Source organism: Coregonus lavaretus, assembly GCF_964263955.1.
Source record: "Coregonus lavaretus genome assembly, contig: HAP1_SCAFFOLD_3268, whole genome shotgun sequence".
Lineage (NCBI taxonomy): Eukaryota > Metazoa > Chordata > Actinopteri > Salmoniformes > Salmonidae > Coregonus > Coregonus lavaretus.
In genome coordinates, this window is record NW_028165869.1 from 1 (window position 1) to 21032 (window position 21032).

General features: G+C 44.5%; 1 long non-coding RNA gene across 1 annotated transcript; it reads left to right on the forward strand.

Annotated features, from left to right (window-relative positions):
• Nucleotides 1-10569: 10569 nt before the first annotated feature.
• LOC311115350 lies at nucleotides 10570-18192 on the forward strand. The gene is made up of 2 exons (XR_014611249.1): nucleotides 10570-12990; nucleotides 16416-18192. It is a non-coding gene; the product is annotated as an uncharacterized lncRNA (long non-coding RNA).
• Nucleotides 18193-21032: the final 2840 nt, after the last annotated feature.

Consider the following 21032-nt stretch of genomic DNA (forward strand, 5'->3'; position numbering starts at 1 on the left):
TGGGAAGAAAACATGATGATAATTAAATCAACACATTTTTTGACATAGGAGTAAATCATTTAAATGTTTGTTGACTGGCTGCCTTAGAGACTATACTTTGATTCTATGTTTGGGGTGAAAAACGTGTCCAGCTCTATGGTGAACATGGACATTTAGTTTATGTCTTCACTCATTTATACTGGAGGGTGCTGTCACTGTCCAGAACGATAAGGGGAGAACTGGCATTTATATTGCATGAGAGGAACATCTGAATGAAGGACTGGCAATGAGTTAAAAATGAATGTTATTTCAGTTAGTATAGTATAGGCCCCCTCCTAGTACTGTTCAGCTTGTTATTCTGCCATGTGTATTGCGATAGACGAGATAATGAAAAACACGTGAGGGGAAAAACATCTTTCGAAATGGACACGTTGAGATTATTTGCTGTGGCGCCCTTGGATTTCGACTGCACAAAATTAGATTGTTCTGTTTACCACCGAAGATGCGTAGGTTGTACATGAATTCAGAACGGGCCTGCAGCGTGACGAATGTTGGACTTTTGAAACCACTGAAGTAAACAAGTGGTGGGTGCGTAGGCACCATGACACTGCAGGACATAATGTTGCATCGTTGGCGTTATGCGCGTCCTTTTCCAAATATAAATTACAGCAAAATAGATTTTGGCCACCAGCCGTTTTATAAAACAAGTGAGAAGTGTTTATTCTCTGTGGCATAGTAATTATATTAGAAAAGGCACACGAGCGAATATGGTTGATCGAATTACACACTGAAATTACTCACAGTGCGCAGGCGGACTGTATGCATGAACATGGACAGTGAAGAACGAAGGGTCGAAATAATGTCAATATAGATTAATATCGATATAATGGCTGAATCTTGGTTTGTTTACATTAAACTTACATTGATATTCTATTGACAAGCATGTTTATAGCAATTATCATTGCACTACATGTTTAATACATTGCGCAATGGCATCACCTTTAGGCTTGGGCGGTATAACGTATACCGGGGTATTTGCAAATAGCCACAGGATGGATTTTCAATACTGTTTAAACGATTATTTGAAATTTTGTAATAAATGTGAATATTTGTAGTTACTTTTTTAAAGTAAATACCTGCAGTCAACTTCTGCAATATGTTAGAAGATAAAGAACATTGCATTCTTTAAAGCTTATGGCAGTCACGTGTCACGTGGTGTTTGTTTACAAGCACACAACAACGAGAGACTGGAGCCTTGTGAGTCAATCACTGTTGTGCAGCACGCGCCAGGTGATCTAATAACAGTATGGAATTCACAACTAAATGTTTGCTAGCTAGATATCTTATAACTATTAAGTTAACTGTCTAACATCTTAGCATTTTATTGCCTGCCTTTCTAACTGAGGCATGGAAGGAACAGGCAGTGCATAAGGAACTGCCTAGGGTTGACGTTTTTATGACACGTCAACCCTAGGCAGTTCCTTATGCACTGTCTGTTCCTTCCATGCCTCAGTCAGAAAGGCAGGCAATAAAATGTGATGCAGCCCCAAGCAGCATCACTAAATCATCCAAGGCATGTAGTCCCGTGTAGCTCAGTTGGTAGAGCATGGCGTTTGCAACGCCAGGGTTGTGGGTTCGTTTCCCACGGGGGACCAGTATGAAAACCCCCCAAACATGTAAGTCGCTATGGATAAGAGCGTCTGCTAAATGACAAAAAAAATCACAGGTCCATCTCACTGTCCTGGTGTCAGTATTCTGGCCCAGAATGGTCCCTGTGGTGGCTATAAACAAAGCAATGTTCCAGTCTCATGGGCAAGGCACACAGTCACAGTGTTTTAGCAGTCATTCACTCATTGTTCCTTGTAAACATTGAGGTGCAGGAGACTTGTTGACAGGTGAGGTTTTTTAGTTGCCCTCTCCTTGCACTGTTATCAAACACAATGACCCTGTGTGTGTGTGTGTGTGTGTGTGTGTGTGTGTGTGTGTGTGTGTGAGAGAGCGAGAAAGTGTGTGTGACTGTTTCTCTCTCTGTGTGTGTGTGTGTGAGGCCTCATCCATGTGCGTGTCCCTTGGAGGCGGCATCCGCGCCAATGTCTTTCATGAATTTGGCTAGTCCTTAGTCACTCCACAGGTCAGAAAAACAAGTGAGTTCGTTGTTTACTAGACGTCAGGTAATGGCGAGGTGTCACGCTCGGAATTCCTGTCTGTGTTGCAAAGGCTGCTGGGGGAGTCGGGAGGGACGGATCAACTGAACACTATTGTGTTTTTGTTCCCTATTGACCCAGTGAGGGGCCTGAATGGGGTGGTTTTGTGGCCCTTTTATTTCCCTCTGAGGCCCTGGGATGGGGCCCAAAAAAATCAAAACACGTACATGTGGATTCGCATGTACACAGTACATATGACAGAGGTGGTTGCTGTTGTTGTTGGCAGGTGACGTAATTGTTGTCAATGGTTACCTGTGTCAAACCTATTAGCTCTGATTTTATTTAAGTGATAATGCCAGAGAAGCCAGTGTTTGGAGGATATATTGGCACGGGTGTTGTTACCGTGCCAATATCAAATAAAATAAAATGTTATTTGTCACATGCGCCGAATACAAAAGGTGTAGACCTTACAGTGAAATGCTTACTTACAAGCCCTTAACCAACAATGCATTTTTAAGAAAGAATACCTCAAAAAATCACAAAAAAATACAAAATAAAATAATACGAATTAATAGTAACAAATAATTAAAGAGCAGCAGTAAAAAGAACAATAGCGAGGCAATATACAGGTGGTACCGGTACCGAGTCAATGTGCAGGGGCACCGGTTAGTCGAGGTAATTGGGGTAATATGTGCATGTAGGTAGATTTATTAAAGTGACTATGCATAGATAATAAACAGAGAGTAGCAGCAGTGTAAAAGAGGGGTGGGGGGCAATGCAAATAGTCTGGGTAGCAATTTGATTAGATGTTCAGGGGTCTTATGGCTTGGGGGTAGAAGCTGTTTAGAAGCCTCCTGGACCTAGACTTGGCACTCCTGTAACGCTTGCCATGCGGTAGCAGAGAGAAAAGTCTATGACCAGGGTGGCTGGACTCTTTGACCATTTTTAGGGCCTTCCTCTGACACCGCCTGGTATAGAGGTCCTGGATGGCAGGAAGCTTGGCCCCAGTGATGTACTGGTACGTACGCACTACCCTCTGTAGTGCCTTGCGGTCAGAGGCCGAGCAGTTGCCACACTAGGCAGTGCTGCAACCAGTCTGGATGCTCTCGATGGTGCAGCTGTAGAACCTTTTGAGGATCTGAGGACCCATGCCAAATCTTTTCAGTCTTCTTAGGGGGGAATAGGTTTTGTCGTGACCTCTTCACGACTGTCTTGTTGTGCTTGGACCATGTTAGTTTGTTGGTGATGTGGACACCAAGGAACTTGACGCTCTCAACCTGCTCCACTACAGCCTCGTCGATGAGAATGGGGGCATGCTCGGTCCTCTTCTTTTTCTTGTAGTCCACAATCATCTCCTTTGTCTTGATCACATTGAGGGAGAGGTTTTTGTCCTGGCACCACACGGCCAGGTCTCTGACCTCCTCCCTATAGGCTGTCTCGTCGTTGTCGGTGATCAGGCCTACCACTGTTGTGTCATCGGCAAACTTAATGATGGTGTTGGAGTCGTGCCTGGCCATGCAGTCATGAGTGAACAGGGAATACAGGAGGGGACTGAGCACGCACCCCTGAGGTGCCCCGTGTTCAGGATCAGCGTGGCAGATGTGTTGTTACCTACCCTTACCACCTGGGGGTGGCCCGTCAGGAAGTCCAGCATCCAGTTGCAGAGGGAGGTGTCGTTTGTTCTATTGGTTCGGTTTCCAGAGACGTGACCCATTCGTTCAGTCTTTTTGTTCTGTATCTGTGGACCCAGTCGTTCGTTCTAAATGTATCCATTGCTGTACTGGCTGGCAACATTCTTATCCCTTGCTTGCTAGCTAGCCAACTACGGCTAACTTAGTCACGTCAAAAAGTGCAGCCAGAATAACAGGAAAATAGCTGCATTTGCATTTGTTTAAGCTGTTTTCTAGTGACATTTATTTGGATACATCCATATCAATGAGCTAATGAGGCGAGATTTCGCCTGGCATAGAAAATGTGCTCACTCATCAGGACACTGTTGTTCAGAGCTAACCAACAACACAGCTAGCACAATCACTTCAAACTGAAACTGGAAAGACAGCAAACTAGCTGCACTTCGTTTCGTTTTACCTTTTTTCAATTGACATGTCTTTGTATATATCCCAAAAAATTATGCAAGCTAATTCATGATTTCGACTGACTGAGGTTTGCTGCCTGCCTGTCTGTCTCATCCTGACACGTTCATTACTATGGGACAGCTGGAGATCGAATTTGAATATTGAAACAAAGTTGCAAATGTCGGAGAGACAGACAGCAAGGTTTATAAAAATCTCTTCTGTTGAAAACTAAATGATATTCTAAAAGAAATGTGAGATAATGTCTAGATGCTTTTTATAGTGGAGATCAAGTTTATAAAGTGCCTGGCTGGGCTGATGAGACAGTGGATTGCGCAGTCAGATGGAACAGAGTAAATAGGCATGTTAAGGTCATAGATTTAGCCGGTGGTAACTTGTGGTATAGACACCGGCTGGAATGCGGTTTTAACCAATCATCATTCAGGATTAGATCCACCCATTGTATAAATAACAAAATAAGGTATCTGTTTATTGTTGGTCTATCTGTGGTTGATTCTTTTTCTTGTTTGTGTGAGTAAGGGCGAGGGTGTGCATACAGTGCCTTCAGAAATTATTAATACCCCTGGAAGTATAAAAAATGTTGTTACAGCCTGATTTTTTTCTCTCACACAATACTCCATAATAACAAAGTGAAAACATGTTTTTAGATAATACAGAAATATCTCATTTACGTAGGTATTTACACCCCTGAGTCAATACTTGTTAGAATCACCTTTGGCAGGAATTACAGCTGTGAGTCTTTCTGGGTAGAGCTTTGCACACCTGTATTGTACAATATTAGCAATATTTATTTCATTACATTTTAAATTTAAATGTGTGTGCTTTTTACCCCTTTTTCTCCCCAATTTCGTGATATCCAATTGGCAGTTAAAGTCTTGTCCCATCGCTGCAACTCCCGTATAGACTCGAGAGGCGAAGGTCGAGAGCCTTGCGTCCTCCGAAACACAACCCCGCCGAGCCGCACTGCTTCTTGACACACTGCTCGCTTAACCCGGAAGCCAGCCGCACCAATGTGTCGGAGGAAACACCGTACAGCTGGCGACTGAAGTCAGCGTGCATGCGCCTGGCCGCCACAAGGAGTCGTTCGAGCGCGATGGGACAAAGACATCCCAGCTGGCCAAACCCTCCCCTAACCCGGACGATGCTCGGACAATTGTGCGCCGCCTCATGGGTCTCCTGGTTCACGGCCGGCTGCGACACAGCCCGGGATCGAACCCGAATCTGTAATGATGCCTCAAGCACTGCGATGCAGTGCCTTAGACCGCTGCGCCCCTCGGGATGCCCCCCATTATTATTTTTAAATTTCTTCAAACTCTGTCAAGTTGGTTGTTGATCATAACTAGACAGCCATTTTCAATTCTTACCATAGATTCTCAAGACGATTTAAGTCAAAACTGTAACTAGGCCACTCAGGAACATTCAATGTCATCTTGGTAAGTAACTCCAGTGTATATTTGGCCTTGTGTTTTATGTTATTGTCCTGCTGAAAGGTGAATTTGTCTCCCAGTGTCTGTTGGAAAACAGACTGAACCAGGTTTTCCTTTAAGATGTTGCCTGTGCTTAGCTCTATTCCGTTTATTTTTACCCTAACAAACTCCCTAGTCCTTGTCGATGAGAAGAATACCCATAACGTTATGGAGCCACCACCATTCTTGAAAATATGAAGCGTGGTACTCTGGGATATGTTGTGTTGTGTTTGCCCCAAACATAACGCTTTGTATTCAGGACATAAAGTTAATTTCTTTGCCAGATGTTTTTGCAGTTTTACTTTAAGATGCATATTTTGAAATATTTTGTATTCTGTCCAGGCATCCTTCTTTTCACTCTGTCATTTAGGTTAGTATTGTGGAGTAACTACAATGTTGTTGATCCATCCTCGGTTTTCTCCTATCACAGCCATTAAACTCTGTAACTGTTTTAAGTCACCATTGGCCTCATGGTAAAATCCCTGAGCGGTTTCCTTCCTCTCCGGCAGGTTTGGAGGGGCGCTTGTATCTTTGTAGTGACTGGGTGTTGGAAGCATTGGAAAACCTCCCTGGTCTTTGTGGTTCAATCTATGTTTGAAATTCACTGCTCGACTGAGGGACCTTACAATTATATGTATGTGTGGGGTACAGAGATGAGGTAGTCATTCAAAAATAATGTTAAACACTGTTTTACACAGAGTCCATGCAACTTATTATTTGACTTGTTATGCACATTCTGCCGTAACAAAGAGGTTGAATACTTATTGTCTCAAGACATTTCAGCTTTTCATTTTTTATTAATTTGTAAAAATGTCTAAAAACATAATTCCATTTAGACATTATGGGGTATTGGGTGTAGGCCAGTGACCCAAAATCTCAATTTAATCAATTTTAAATTCAGGCTGTAACACAACAAAATGTGGAAAAAGTTAAGGGGTGTGGATACTTACTGAAGGCACTGTATGTGTGACTACTGCACGCTTCACTTAGCAGAAGTAAGACAGGCAGAGAGATAGAGAGAACAAGAGAGAGGGGAGAAGGAGTGGTGGTGGAGGGGGCAGAGCCGGATGCTTTTAAAAGCAACAAGCAAACCCGATCGTGAGGCCCCCAAACAAGGTGTACAGCCTCGGAGGCAAATTGAGCTGATCGGTTGTTTACAGAACAGTTTGTCCGACCAAAACAACCATCACCGATAACGAACTGGAGGGGTCAAAATGCTCCAAGGTACACTATACAGTATATACAAAAGTATGTGGAGACCCCTTCAAATTAGTGGATTCGGCTATTGCTATTGTTGCTGACCGGAGTATAAAATCGGCCACACAGCCATGCAGTCTCCATAGACAAACAGTGGCATTAGAATGGCCTTACTGAAGAGCTCAGTGACTTTCAACGTGGCACTGTCATAGGATGCCACCTTTCCAACAAGTCAGTTCGTAAAATATATGCCCTGCTAGAGCTGCCCCGGTCAACTGTAAGTGCTGTTATTGTGAAGTGGAAATGTCTAGGAACAACAACGTCTCAGCCGTGAAATGGTAGGACACACAAGCTCACAGAACAGGACCATCGAGTGCTGAAGCACGTAGAGCATAAAAATCGTCTGTCCTCGATTGCAACACTCACTACCGAGTTCCAAACTGCCTCTGGAAGCAACGTCAGCAAGAGAACTGTTCGTTGGGAACTTTATTAAATGGGTTTCCATGGCCAAGCGGCCGCACATAAGCCTAAGATCACCATGCGCAATGCCAAGCGTTGGCTGGAGTAGTGTAAAGCTCGCCGCCATTGGACTCTGGAGCAGTGGAATTGCGTTTTCTGGAGTGATGAATCACACTTCACAATCTGGCAGTCCGACGGACAAATCTGGGTTTGGCGGATGCCAGGAGAACGCTACCTGCCCGAAAGCGTAGTGCCAACTGTAAAGTTTGGTGGAGGAGGAATAATGGTCTGGGGCTGTTTTTCATGGTTTGAGCTAGGCCCCCTTTGTTCCAGTGAAGGGAAACCTTAACGCTACACCATACAATGACATTCTAGACAATTCTGTGCTTCCTACTTTGTTGCAACAGTTTGGGGAAGGCCCTTTCCTGTTTCAGCATGACAATGCCCCCGTGCACAAAGCGAGGTCCATACAGAAATGGTTTGTCGAGATCGTTGTGGAAGAACTTGCCTGCACAGAGCCCTGACCTCAACCACATCGAACACCTTTGGGATGAATTGGAACGCCGACTGCGAGCCAGGCCTAATTGCCCGACCTCACTAATTCTCTTGTGGCTGAATGGAAGTCCCCGCAAAAATGTTCCAACATCTAGTGGAAAGCCTTCTCAGAAGAGTGGAGGCTGTTCTAGCAGCAAAGGGGGGACCAACTCCATATTAATGGCCATGATTTTGGAATGAGATTTTCGACGAGAAGGTGTCCACATTTTCGGTGACTTCTCGCTAGTCAGAGGCCTAATACAGTGTTTATCATTCAACTTCAAAGCCACACAATGAATGAGTGGGAGGAGAGGGAAAGAGACATGGCGGTTTTGCTAGGTACAAAGTACCAACCCAGCTCCAGCCCCAGCCATCCCAGGTATTTAGTGCCTCCCCGGCACCATGTGCGTCCGCCTGGAATGCCACCACGGAGTTGTTTTCAGACAAACTCCCAAACTCAGTCTTCTCTCTCCGTCACTGTCAATCAGTCAAAGGATTTGGGACTTGGCGGTGACATTGTTGACAGACAGATGTTTTGCGTGATTATCTAGACAAAACTATTACAGACTACAAAGGGAAGCACAGCCGCGAGCTGCCCAGTGACACGAGCCTACCAAATGAGCTAAATCACTTCTATGCTCACTTCGAGGCAAGCAACACTGAATCATGCATGAGAGCATCAGCTGTTCCGGATGACTATGTGATCACGCTCTCCGTAGCCGATATGAGTAAGACTTTTAAGCAGGCCAGACGGATTACCAGGACACGTACTCCGAGCATGCGCTGACCAACTGGCAAGTGTCTTCACTGACATTTTCAACATGTCCCTGACTGAGTCTGTAATACCAACATGTTTCAAGCGGACCACCATAGTCCCTGTGCCCAAGAACACTAAGATCACCTGCCTAAATGACTACCGACCCGTAGCACTCATGTCTGTAGCCATGAAGTGCTTTGAAAGGCTGGTCATGGCTCACATCAACACCATTATCCCAGAAACCCTAGACCCACTCCAATTTGCATACAGACCCACAGATGATGCAATCTCTATTGCACTCCACGCTGCCCTTTCCCACCTGGAAGAGAGGAACACCTACGTGAGAATGCTATTCATTGACTACAGCTCAGCGTTCAACACCATAGTGCCCTCAAAGCTCATTACTAAGCTAAGGACCCTGGGACTAAACACCTCCCTCTGCAACTGGATCTTGGACTTCCTGACGGGCCGTCCCCAGGTGGTAAGGGTAGGTAACAGCACATCTGCCACGCTGATCCTCAGTCCCCTCCTGCACTCCCTGTTCACCCATGACTGCATGGCCAGGCACGACTCCAACACCATCATTAAGTTTGCAGACGACACAACAGTGGAAGGCCTGATCACCGACAATGATGAGACAGCCTATAGGGAGGAGGTCAGAGACCTGGCCTTGTGGTGCCAGGATAACAACCTCTCCCTCAATGTGATCAAGACAAAGGAGATGATTGTGGACGACAGGTGAAAAAAGAGGACTGAGCACGCCCCCAATCTCATCGACGTGCTGTAGTGGAACAGGTTTAGAGCTTCAGGTTCCTTGGTGTCCACATCACCAACAAACTATCATGGTTCAAACACACCAAGACAGTCGTGAAGAGTGCACGACAAAGCCTATTCCCCCTCAGGAGACTGAAAAGATTTGGCATGGGTCCTCAGATCCTCAAAAAGTTCTACAGCTGCACCATCGAGAGCATCCAGACTGGTTGCAGCACTGCCTAGTATGGCAACTGCTCGGCCTCTGACCACAAGGCACTACAGAGGGTAGTGCGTACGTCCCAGTACATCACTGGGGCCAAGCTTCCTGCCATCCAGGACCTCTATACCAGGCGGTGTCAGATGAAGGCCCTAAAAATTGTCAAAGACTCCAGCCACCCTAGTCATAGACTTTTCTCTCTGCTACCGCAAGTGCAAGCGGTACCGTAGCGCCAAGTCTAGGTCCAAAAGGCTTCTTAACAGCTTCTACCCCCAAGCCATAAGACTCCTGAACAGCTAGTCATGGCTACCCAGACTATTTGCATTGTCCCCCCACCCCACCCTACCCCCTCTTTTACGCTGCTGCTACTCTCTGTTTATTATCTATGCATAGTGACTTTAACTCTACCCACGTGTACATATTAACTCAATTTCCTCGACTAAGCTGTGCCCCCGCACATTGACTCTGTACCGGTACCCACTGTATATAGACTCCCTACCTTTTTTTAAATTTTTACTACTGCTCTTAAAAAATTGTTTTACTTTACTTATTTTTACTTCACTTATTTTTCTCATAACTTCATTGTTGGTTAAGGGCTTGTAAGTAAGCATTTCACTGCAAGCTCTACAGCTGTTGTATTCAGTGCATGTGGCAAATAAAATTTGATTTAATTTGATTTGAAAGTTGGTTGCATAAATAGAGGTCACAGGGATGGTCACTGTGTTTGTTTACTTTCTGCCTCATCAGCAGGCCAGGGCACTTGGGCACCAACTCTGTTTACATCTCAGAGTGTGCTAATGCTAACCCTATCACAATTACCTGAGAGTGTGCTAACGTGAGCTAACCCACTTTACCTCCATAACTTGCTACATTTGAACACACTGTATATATATATTTTCTGTTGTATTTTTGACTTTATGTTTTGTTTTACCCCATATGTAACTCTGTGTTGTTGTTTTTATCGCACTGCTTTGCTTTATCTTGGCCAGGTCGCAGTTGTAAATGAGAACTTGTTCTCAACTGGCTTACCTGGTTAAATAAAGGTGAAATAAATAAAAATAAAAACCCCAACCATCCCCATGACCTGAGGCAGGCAGAGGCTAGGTTTAGGGACGTCTCTGTCTCTTCCTCTCTGGGGGCTAATAGCCTTTTATCTGATCAGGTCTGTCTTCTTGTTTTTCATCCTCTCTCTCATTTGACATCACTCTCAGTGATTTGACGTCAGGTGTTTTGCCCTAATGGCCGGCAGCAGCGAGGGTAAACACCCAGAGTGTTTTTTTGTGCGGCCACACACACACTCGGCCCTCCTTGAGAGGGGATTGAGAGCTCCTATGAGCGGCGCCCGGTGAAAACGGCAAACTCTCCTTGAGTGGTGGCAGATGGCTCTGCATCCGGGAGAAGGGGGGGTAATGCACCTGCCGTGCACCACTATCTTCCCCTCAACCCCCACCTTTGCCCCCTCCTCCACCCCCACTACCTACACCTCATTACCGATGGACCATTAGCATGTAGCACAGACGTGTCTGTGTCCCAAATTGCACCCTATATGATACACTACTTTTTACCAGAGTGCAATGGGCCCTGGTCAAAAGAAGTGCACTACATAGAGAATAGGGTGCCATTTGGGACGTAGTCACGAGCAGCAGTCACTGGTGAGCACTGAACAGTGTCTTGCACGCCAGTCAAGGCAGGCTAGCACCACCCACAACTATACACTAATGACTGCACACCATCTGCTGCCTCTGCTGCTGCTGCAGGAGCAGCCCAGGGGCCAGTCTAATGTCCATCATCAACCCAGGGAGAGGGGAGGGGGACAGGGATGGGGGGAGAGAGGTGGGGGGTGAAGCAATAGCCAGTAGCTCACACTCTAGCACAGCTCTCTCATATATCCATCCTGTCCGTGACTGTGAATCCGAGCCGCAATTGTTCTTTATCTCCAGAGTGCGTGTTGAATCGGATGTGATCAAAGATCATCATCGTCAGCATTTGTCAGTGCTGCTTTCGGTTTAGAACACGCAAATGCAGTAGAATAGTGGAACATCACGCACGTAGCAGGCACGCCAGATGCAGATTATTTTCGCTCTGGGCCAGGTCCAGTGTGTGTGTGACGTGTTTTGTTTGTTCTTAGAAGAGCTGATCTGGTTTCACATGCATAACACACACTCTTCCCCTCCCCACCACTTTTAATTTTTCTCTCGCTCCGAGATCAGAAGTCAGGGAGCATGCTCAAGAAGATGAGATTATAGAGAAGAGAATATTAGAGGCAGTTCGACCCTCCCTCTCTTCGCTTGTTTTCTCTTTCTCTCTCTGCTCCCGCTCTTTTCCGCTGGCCTATTTTCTCTCTTACTTTCCCGTTCTTTTCCTGTTCTACCTTTCCTCTTTTGATGTTATTTTTTCTCATTTTCTTGTAGTTCTTTTTATTTTTTGCTTACTCCCTGCTGCCGCTCTTTTCATGCTTGTCTCTCACTCACTCTGTTTAGTAGCACACACACAAACATCCCTCCCCCCTCCCAACACACGCACTGCTGTGTCAGAGTTTCCAGTGGGGTGGCGTTGCAGTGCAGACGCTGTGACACGGTGACTAAACTAGGCCGGGATGTTCCCGGTTCCAGATAACCCACGCGGCAGGCGTCGCCAGGCAGCGCTCCCCTATATTTAGCCTCCGCAGCAGCAGCCAGGGTTAGAGTTAGAGATGAGATTACACACTGTGTGTGGCTGGGGATTAGACACTGCCGCCGTGTCCAGGTTGCTCGTTATGGAGGTGGGATGAAAGGGTGTGTGCATACACACTCTCAATCTCTGTCTGTCTCTCTCTCTCTGCCTTAGACTCACGTAAACACACACCATCTTCCTAAACCATTCACAAATTTGCTTCAGTTGTTAGCTGCTCTGCAGTTCAGTTTCGGCATTGTAAACTGCCGAAGTCCACCATAGTGGCACGTGTATTATATGTGAATAAGCAGTCTATAGGGTGTACAATCACTGAACAGCAACATATCAGAGCCTTTGCAGTGAGGTACAAGGACATCTGCCTCTGCCACAACCCCAACCGTGCCCTCTGTAATCAGGTTTGCAGGGCCACTCTGCTCTCCTGCTCTGCTCTCTAAGCCCCCACCACCATCACCGCTGGCTGGGCCCATTACTGGAAGACCCAGATGGCATAGAGGAGCTCCACAGCTGGAGGTGCTTTATCCCCCTACTGCAGTATTCCTAACCCCCATCCTCCCTCCTCAGCCCCTACAAAGCTGCTGCTGCTTGCTTGGCGTGATACCGTCCCAAACGCATCGCCCCGCTGAGCTAGCGACAACGACGTGTGTGTCCATTATTTTTCAGGGAAGGGGGAGATGGAATGAGAGAGCAATTCACTTCAGCTCATCTCACATGCGATCAGGTATGGGTGGGTCATGTGTGCACTGTTTTCCTCATTTCATATTTTCCTCTCCTCTCTCTCTTCCCCCTGATAGTGGAAGCAGTGACCCGAAGTGACATGGCGTTTTCCCTCTCTCTCTCTCTCTCTCTCCCCCCTCCCCCCTCTCTACCCTGGCTAAATATAGTAAATAGGAGATAAATAAGTAATGAGGATGTTAACTAGACATGTTGCCTTGCTAAACGTCAGTCCCCTTAGTACCTACACTATACCCCCTTAGTGAGACCAGCCCAGAACCTCACCTCCCTGCCTCAGAGGGCACTGATCTGCACTGCGCTTCGGTCGTTATAGTCTCTCAATTCTCCACTCTCCGTGATGCGACTCGATCCCCCTCTCGTGATTATGTAATTATTGCCGCTAAAGACAACCCCCAGGGTGGCTAGGCAAAAGCCAACGCTCACAGAGGCTAGCGAGGCTAACATATCTCCCCTCTGCATGTAATTGCAATAGGATTATGGCAGAGGGATTAGGCCATCTGGCTAACAGTCAGGACTGTGGTCATGGAGCCACTAGAAGGCGTGTGGTCTGGTGGCCAAGGCCCTTATGGTTTAGCTAGCCTTAGAACACCCTGTCTTCTATGTCTGAGACCTATTTGAATTGAAAGGTAGCTAAATTCTATAGTTGTTGGTCAGTATGGGAATGCAAATGTGTTAATCTTCTGAGTGGAGAGAGGACATTGGCTCTGTGTCTGACAGTGACGTGTGTTTTCATTGTGGCGTGTTGTTGTTTTTCCCATCAAGCGTACCTAGGAGGGATAGAGCCTCCACAGGGACAATACGTCTGAGTACTCTGTGTACTACGGTTGAGAACTGGAGCAGTTGGCCTATTGGTGTGTGTGTGTTTGTGTGTGAGAGAGAGAGAGAGAGAGAGAATCTTCATTTGAGCCAGTTTGCTACAGCAGGACAATTATCCTGCAGCAACAGGAAATGTGGATTGTAATTAATGGAAATGTTTTGTAGGGCTTGATACATTTCTTTGTTAGTGCCCTGACCCAGAGTCTGACATTTTAAAGTGGAAATTACAAACTTTAGAAGCCTTCTTAAACCTTGAATACAGTAGAAGTTTGTATTTCCTTCCATGCAGGAAAATTCTCAGCAACAAAAGACTGATCAAATTATGATCCTACATATATAATTCGGAGTGTGTTGTTGTGACACACAAACAGGCTCAAAACTTTATTCTCTCCAAGGATGGAATGAATGGTAACAGGAGGCTGTTTTACATATATCTCTCTCCCAATGTTAGATACAGCGTGGGTTTTTTGGTCTATAAGAGTTGTTTGTGGTAGCAGTGGAAACTAAGAACCCTAACTTGAGGTAGCTTGACTAACTAATCATAGGAAATCTACGAGATTTCAAATCAAATCAAATCAAATTTTATTGGTCACATGCGCCGAATACAACAGGTGCAGACATTGCAGTGAAATGCTTACTTACAGCCCTTAACCAACAGTGCATTTATTTTAAACAAAAAAAGTAAGAATAAAACAACAACAAAAAAAGTGTTGAGAAAAAAAGAGCAGAAGTAAAATAAAGTGACAGTAGGGAGGCTATATATACAGTAAAATAAAGTGACAGTAGGGAGGCTATATACAGTGGGGAAAAAAAGTATTTAGTCAGCCACCAATTGTGCAAGTTCTCCCACTTAAAAATATGAGAGAGGCTTGTAATTTTCATCATAGGTACACGTCAACTATGACAGACAAATTGAGAAAAGACATTCCAGAAAATCACATTGCAGGATTTTTTATGAATTTATTTGCAAATTATGGTGGAAAATAAGTATTTGGTCACCTACAAACAAGCAAGATTTCTGGCTCTCACAGACCTGTAACTTCTTCTTTAAGAGGCTCCTCTGTCCTCCACTCGTTAACTGTATTAATGGCACCTGTTTGAACTTGTTATCAGTATAAAAGACACCTGTCCACAACCTCAAACAGTCACACTCCAAACTCCACTATGGCCAAGACCAAAGAGCTGTCAAAGGACACCAGAAACAAAATTGTAGACCTGCACCAGGCTGGGAAGACTGAATCTGCAATAGGTAAGCAGCTTGGTTTGAAGAAATCAACTGTGGGAGCAATTATTAGGAAATGGAAGACATACAAGACCACTGATAATCTCCCTCGATCTGGGGCTCCACGCAAGATCTCACCCCGTGGGGTCAAAATGATCACAAGAACGGTGAGCAAAAATCCCAGAACCACACAGGGGGGACCTAGTGAATGACCTGCAGAGAGCTGGGACCAAAGTAATAAAGCCTACCATCAGTAACACACTACGCCGCCAGGGACTCAAATCCTGCAGTGCAGGACTTGTCCCCCTGCTTAAGCCAGTACATGTCCAGGCCCGTCTGAAGTTTGCTAGAGTACATTTGGATGATCCAGAAGAGGATTGGGAGAATGTCATATGGTCAGATGAAACCAAAATATAACTTTTTGGTAAAAACTCAACTCGTCGTGTTTGGAGGACAAAGAATGCTGAGTTGCATCCAAAGATCACCATACCTACTGTGAAGCATGGGGGTGGAAACATCATGCTTTGGGGCTGTTTTTCTGCAAAGGGACCAGGACGACTGATCCGTGTAAAGGAAAGAATGAATGGGGCCATGTATCGTGAGATTTTGAGTGAAAACCTCCTTCCATCAGCAAGGGCATTGAAGATGAAACGTGGCTGGGTCTTTCAGCATGACAATGATCCCAAACACACCGCCCGGGCAACGAAGGAGTGGCTTCGTAAGAAGCATTTCAAGGTCCTGGAGTGGCCTAGCCAGTCTCCAGAGCTCAACCCCATAGAAAATCTTTGAAGGGAGTTGAAAGTCCGTGTTGCCCAGCGACAGCCCCAAAACATCACTGCTCTAGAGAAGATCTGCATGGAGGAATGGGCCAAAATACCAGCAACAGTGTGTGAAAACCTTGTGAAGACTTACAGAAAACGTTTGACCTGTGTCATTGCCAACAAAGGGTATATAACAAAGTATTGAGAAACTTTTGTTATTGACCAAATACTTATTTTCCACCATAATTTGCAAATAAATTCATTAAAAATCCTACAATGTGATTTTCTGGAAAAAACATTCTCATTTTGTCTGTCATAGTTGACGTGTACCTATGATGAAAATTACAGGCCTCTCTCATCTTTTTAAGTGGGAGAACTTGCACAATTGGTGGCTGACTAAATACTTTTTTCCCCCACTGTATACAGGGGGGTACCGTTGCAGAGTCAATGTGCGACGGTACCCCCCTGTATATATAGCCTCCCTACTGTGAGTAGATTTCTAAGCTAATTGCACTTGGTACTGACTCAAAGCTATATGTAATGCAATGATACTTAACATGCTCTGCTCTCTTTCTCTCTCTCTTTCTTTCTCTTTCTCCCCCCTCCCCCCAGACTGAACAGGACAGTGGACGATCCAAGCCCTCCTCATCCTTGCTCTGAGACGGACAGTCATACATTGGGGTTGCCGTGACAACCTGCTGCTGTAAATGAACTCTGACAACCTGCTGCTGTAAATGAACTTGAGAAGTCAGGCTGTGCCTCATGTGACCCCACCAACACCTCCCAACACCCTCACCATGACTCTCCCTCACCCATGGACGGGAATCCTAACACTGTCCTAGAGACTGTACTAAAAAGGAGACTGGGCCAGAGGCTCCTGTATGTGGGGGGCCTCTGTATGTGTCTAGAGGCTATATTTCTGGCTCGGTTTATTTGTTTTGAATTTTCCCTCTGGTTTTAGGTTTTGGCTCGTGGACTGTGAGTAGCCTGTCTGTTGACCCACAAGACAGGACATGTAAAGCAAACCCTGGTAAGGCACAGTACGTGTACTTACACCCTCCTCAAAAGATGAGTCAACAACCCCCCCCACATCCCCACATCCCCACACACACAGTACGCAGATATTATTTATTTGCTTACATGAGTATGGATGGGTCGAAGTTTGTGTCTGTGTGTGTAAAAACAGAGACACCATGATCGTTTCAGTAACACATTCACTAACAAACCATTTAAAATAATCCAATCCCTACCTCAGAAAGAGCAAGGCCGCATACTGAGTAATATATAGATATATTTAGATTGTATTTATTTTGGAATGTTTCATAAATACCAACCCAAAGCCTTACTCTCTCTACTGTGGTTGTATTTGTACGGCACAACAAAGAAAATCTGATTTATTCTACTGATATTAAAGTATTTTCTTAATTCTAATTTATTTCATTTTAGTATGCTAACTTTATCATGCTATATGATATTGTGAGGATAATAATATAATAATATAATAATATGAATTTAACCTTTGGTGCCCTAATGAACACTACCCAGTTTTCACACCTATTTCTCACAACTCGTTAGATTGTAACACACTAGAGACACATCTGAATGTAGTAGAGCACTCAGTGTAGTAGAAATTGACCATTGAAAATTAAGTGGGAGGGGAGGGGGAGACATTATCAAACGGTATTATTTAATATGTACTACACTTATGAAATATTTTCTCTGCAAAGGCCTTTTTGTGTAGATTATGTACATAAGATTTTAACTGAAATAGGCTGTCTATTTTGAAGAGAAACTTAGTCATGTTGCAATGAAATTACTAAACAATGTAAAGAAAATATTTTTGAAAACAAGATATGTTTTTGGATTGTAATGTATGCTTTTACCCCCTCACAGTTAATTGTGAATACGTCTATAATTTTTAAAAAGAGAAATACCTTCAGTATATTTTGTTATCTTTGCCTTGTCGATAACACTTTACCCATATGGCATATGCAATAGTGAAATACATTAACTTAGTTTACAAAGTGGAACCAAATGTACACATTGTGTTGATATATTTTTGAAGAAAGGAAACTATTTTGCTCTTTGTATATTTCTTTCTGCCAACTTTTGATGCTTTTTTTGTCACTGGAAACTTATAGTATATATATTCAACAGTGCTCTCACTTTTAGTGTATATCTACGGTTTCTTACTCGAGATCATTGAAATGAGAACTATACTGAGAGGGCACAGATTGAACATGTTGTCTTCCATTGTACATACTTCATAAAAACTGTTTATTGTGATGCTCTAAAGAGATGATAATTTTATTATAAGTAGTTAAGTATTGCTATCGTTTGTATTGATTATGGATAACAACAGGCAATAATAAATAACTATTTAAAAAGATATACATCTCTCTCTCATACAACACACAGGATTGTAAACCCCCCCCCCCCCCCCCCCCCCCCCCCCCCCCCCCACACACACACACTCTCATTTACAAATTTTTCTTCCACGTGGGTAATTCAGTTCACATGTTTGTGCCAGTCTATATATAGAGCGAACCCTCTTTGGCTTTGAGGACAATCGCTATTGTGAGCACGCCGCGCGACTACAGTACCTATCCCAATTACCTCTGCTTTGTTTTTCAGGGAAGGGAGAGGTTACAGAACGAAAGAGAAAACAACCCTGTCTCAAAGGGTGACATGGCAAAATATACATAATGAAAACAAAGCATGAATAAAAGGAGATAGAGAAAAGGGCTACATCCCAAATGGCACCTTATGCCCTTTTTATAGTGCACTACTTCTACCATAGGGCTCAGGTCAAAAGTAGTGCTCTCCAAAGTGTTGCTTTCAGATTAATGCATGCCAGAGCTAACATAAAAAGGCTTTATCAGCCATATTGTTGAGTTAATAAATGTAATAGATTATAAAATATACATAGTCAAAGAATTTATACTGTACATCAGTGGAGGCTGCTGAGGAGGACGGCTCATAATAATGGCTGGAACGGAGCTAATGGAATGGCATCAAACATGGATACCATTCCACTGATTCCGCACCAGCCATTACCACGAGCCCATCCTCCCCAATTAAGGTGCCACCGACAACCTGTGCTGTACATTCTGCATTGCTGGCATTCTTCTCTGATCATACTAGGAGGAAAATGAATACAGTCAGTATCACCAACTAACAAGTTTTTTTTTTTGTCTCAAACGGCACCCTATTTCCTATGTAGTGTACTACTTTTGACCAAGGCCCATAGGGCTCTGGTCAAAAGTAGTGCACTATGTAGGAAATAGGGTGGCATTTGGGACTCAGAAGTGGACAAAGCTGTGGACAAACTCATGACATGGGTTGAAAGAGAAAGGAAAAGAGAGAACCAACGCTCCCATCAGGATATTCCAGGCTTCTGCGAATTGCTGCCTTTTCCTGCTGCTTGCAAACATTTCTCCTTTTAGAGGAAGACCATAGGAAGCTTATATTCAGCAAATAACTTCCTTCCTGATTAGTGTCGACACAGGGCTTAATAGGACAGCCAGAGAGGGTCAAGAGGGTTCTCTCTCTCACTCTCTCTCTCTCACACACACACAAAACAACACACCACTCTCACATCAATAGGCCAACTTCTCCTGTTCTCAACCATAGTGCACAGAGTACACCGCTGTATTGTCCCTGAGAAGGCTCTATCCCTCTTAGGTACGCTTGATGGGACAAACAACACACCACTATGAAAAAACGCATCACAGAGACAATATCCTCTCTCCATTCAGAAGATACCAACACATTTGCATCCCCATACCTCCCATTAGGATATTCCCGGGCTTCCGAGTATCGTTGCCTTTTCCTGCTGCCTGCAAACATTTCCCCTTTTAGAAGAAGACCATAGGAAGCTCATGTTCAGCAAATGACTTCCTTCCTAGTTATATTGTTGGACATCGGACACAGGGCTTAATAGGGCAGCCAGAGAGGGTCTCTCTCTCTCACACACACACACGTGCAGTACTAGATGACTGGGGCTCAGCAGCCAGGCAGAAAAGCAGTCTTATGCAACAACACCTGTCATCATATCAAGTACAAAGTGTTCCGTACCCCCACTGAGCTACTGTTCTGTTCCAGTCTCACAGGCCTTGTTTATGGGCATATTTGTTTGAATGAGCAACAGGAAAGAAAGGATGGATAAGAAAAGAAAAGAAAGGGGGCCTTGAGTCTTCTTTTAGATAGTGTGTTCAAAATGTGTTGTCCTTTGATAAATACAAGGGTATGACCATAGGTGGAGTGTGTTGGAGAAATAGTTTCCTCCGATCACTTTATCAGCATCTGGAGGATATGGGAAAACATGATTGTTTACTGCTGTGGCGCACACACACACACACGCACAGACATACACACACATAAAATTACAACCAAAATAACCGAACCCTTTCTCGGTCTCATTCTCTTTTGCTCTCACACCTACGTACCCAGCTGAGAGGAACACAGAAACACAAATAGAACCCCACTTGAAACAACCCCCACAACCCCAGCTGGCTCGGTTTTCTTTTGACCCTAGGGCCGGACTGGAGGTTCGACCACATGACCGAATGCGGTCACAGAGCGCCGACCTCCACAAAAGGACCACACCACGACTACAGAGTGACAGTGACATTCGGCCCCTCAAATTAGGGTTCCTGTGGGTCCCTTCAAGGGTCCTTCAAGTTCTCTCCATCTCTCGACATCTGGTCAAGTAAACTCCACTGCTAAATCAGAGTTTTCCAAACAGTTCCAGACCATTAACCATAAGAATACACATCTACCATCTGCCATCCGCCTTTGAAGGCGCTACGTCCCCCCTCCCCCCACCCCCCAAAACAACTGTCAGGCTTTCAACTTACTCAAGGTACATTTTAGAAATTGGGAAGTGCATGAGCAATTTTCATCTTGTCATGGCAGACCTTAGAGATTATTTATAAATGTCCAGATCAACTATCCACTGGGCACAGACGTCAGTTCAATGTCAAGTTTTGATTTAATTTGGTTGAGTTGTCAACTAATGTGAATTTAATGTGAAATCAACAAAAAATGACACCATGTCATTGGATCTAGGTTAAAAGTTAGGTGAAAAAAATACGAAATTCCCATACGTTGATGACTTTTTTCATATCCAATCAGTTTTCCACGTTGATTCAACGTCATCACATTGCATTTATTTGTTGAAATGACATGGAAACAACGTTTATTCAACTCGTTTTTGCCCAGTGGGTA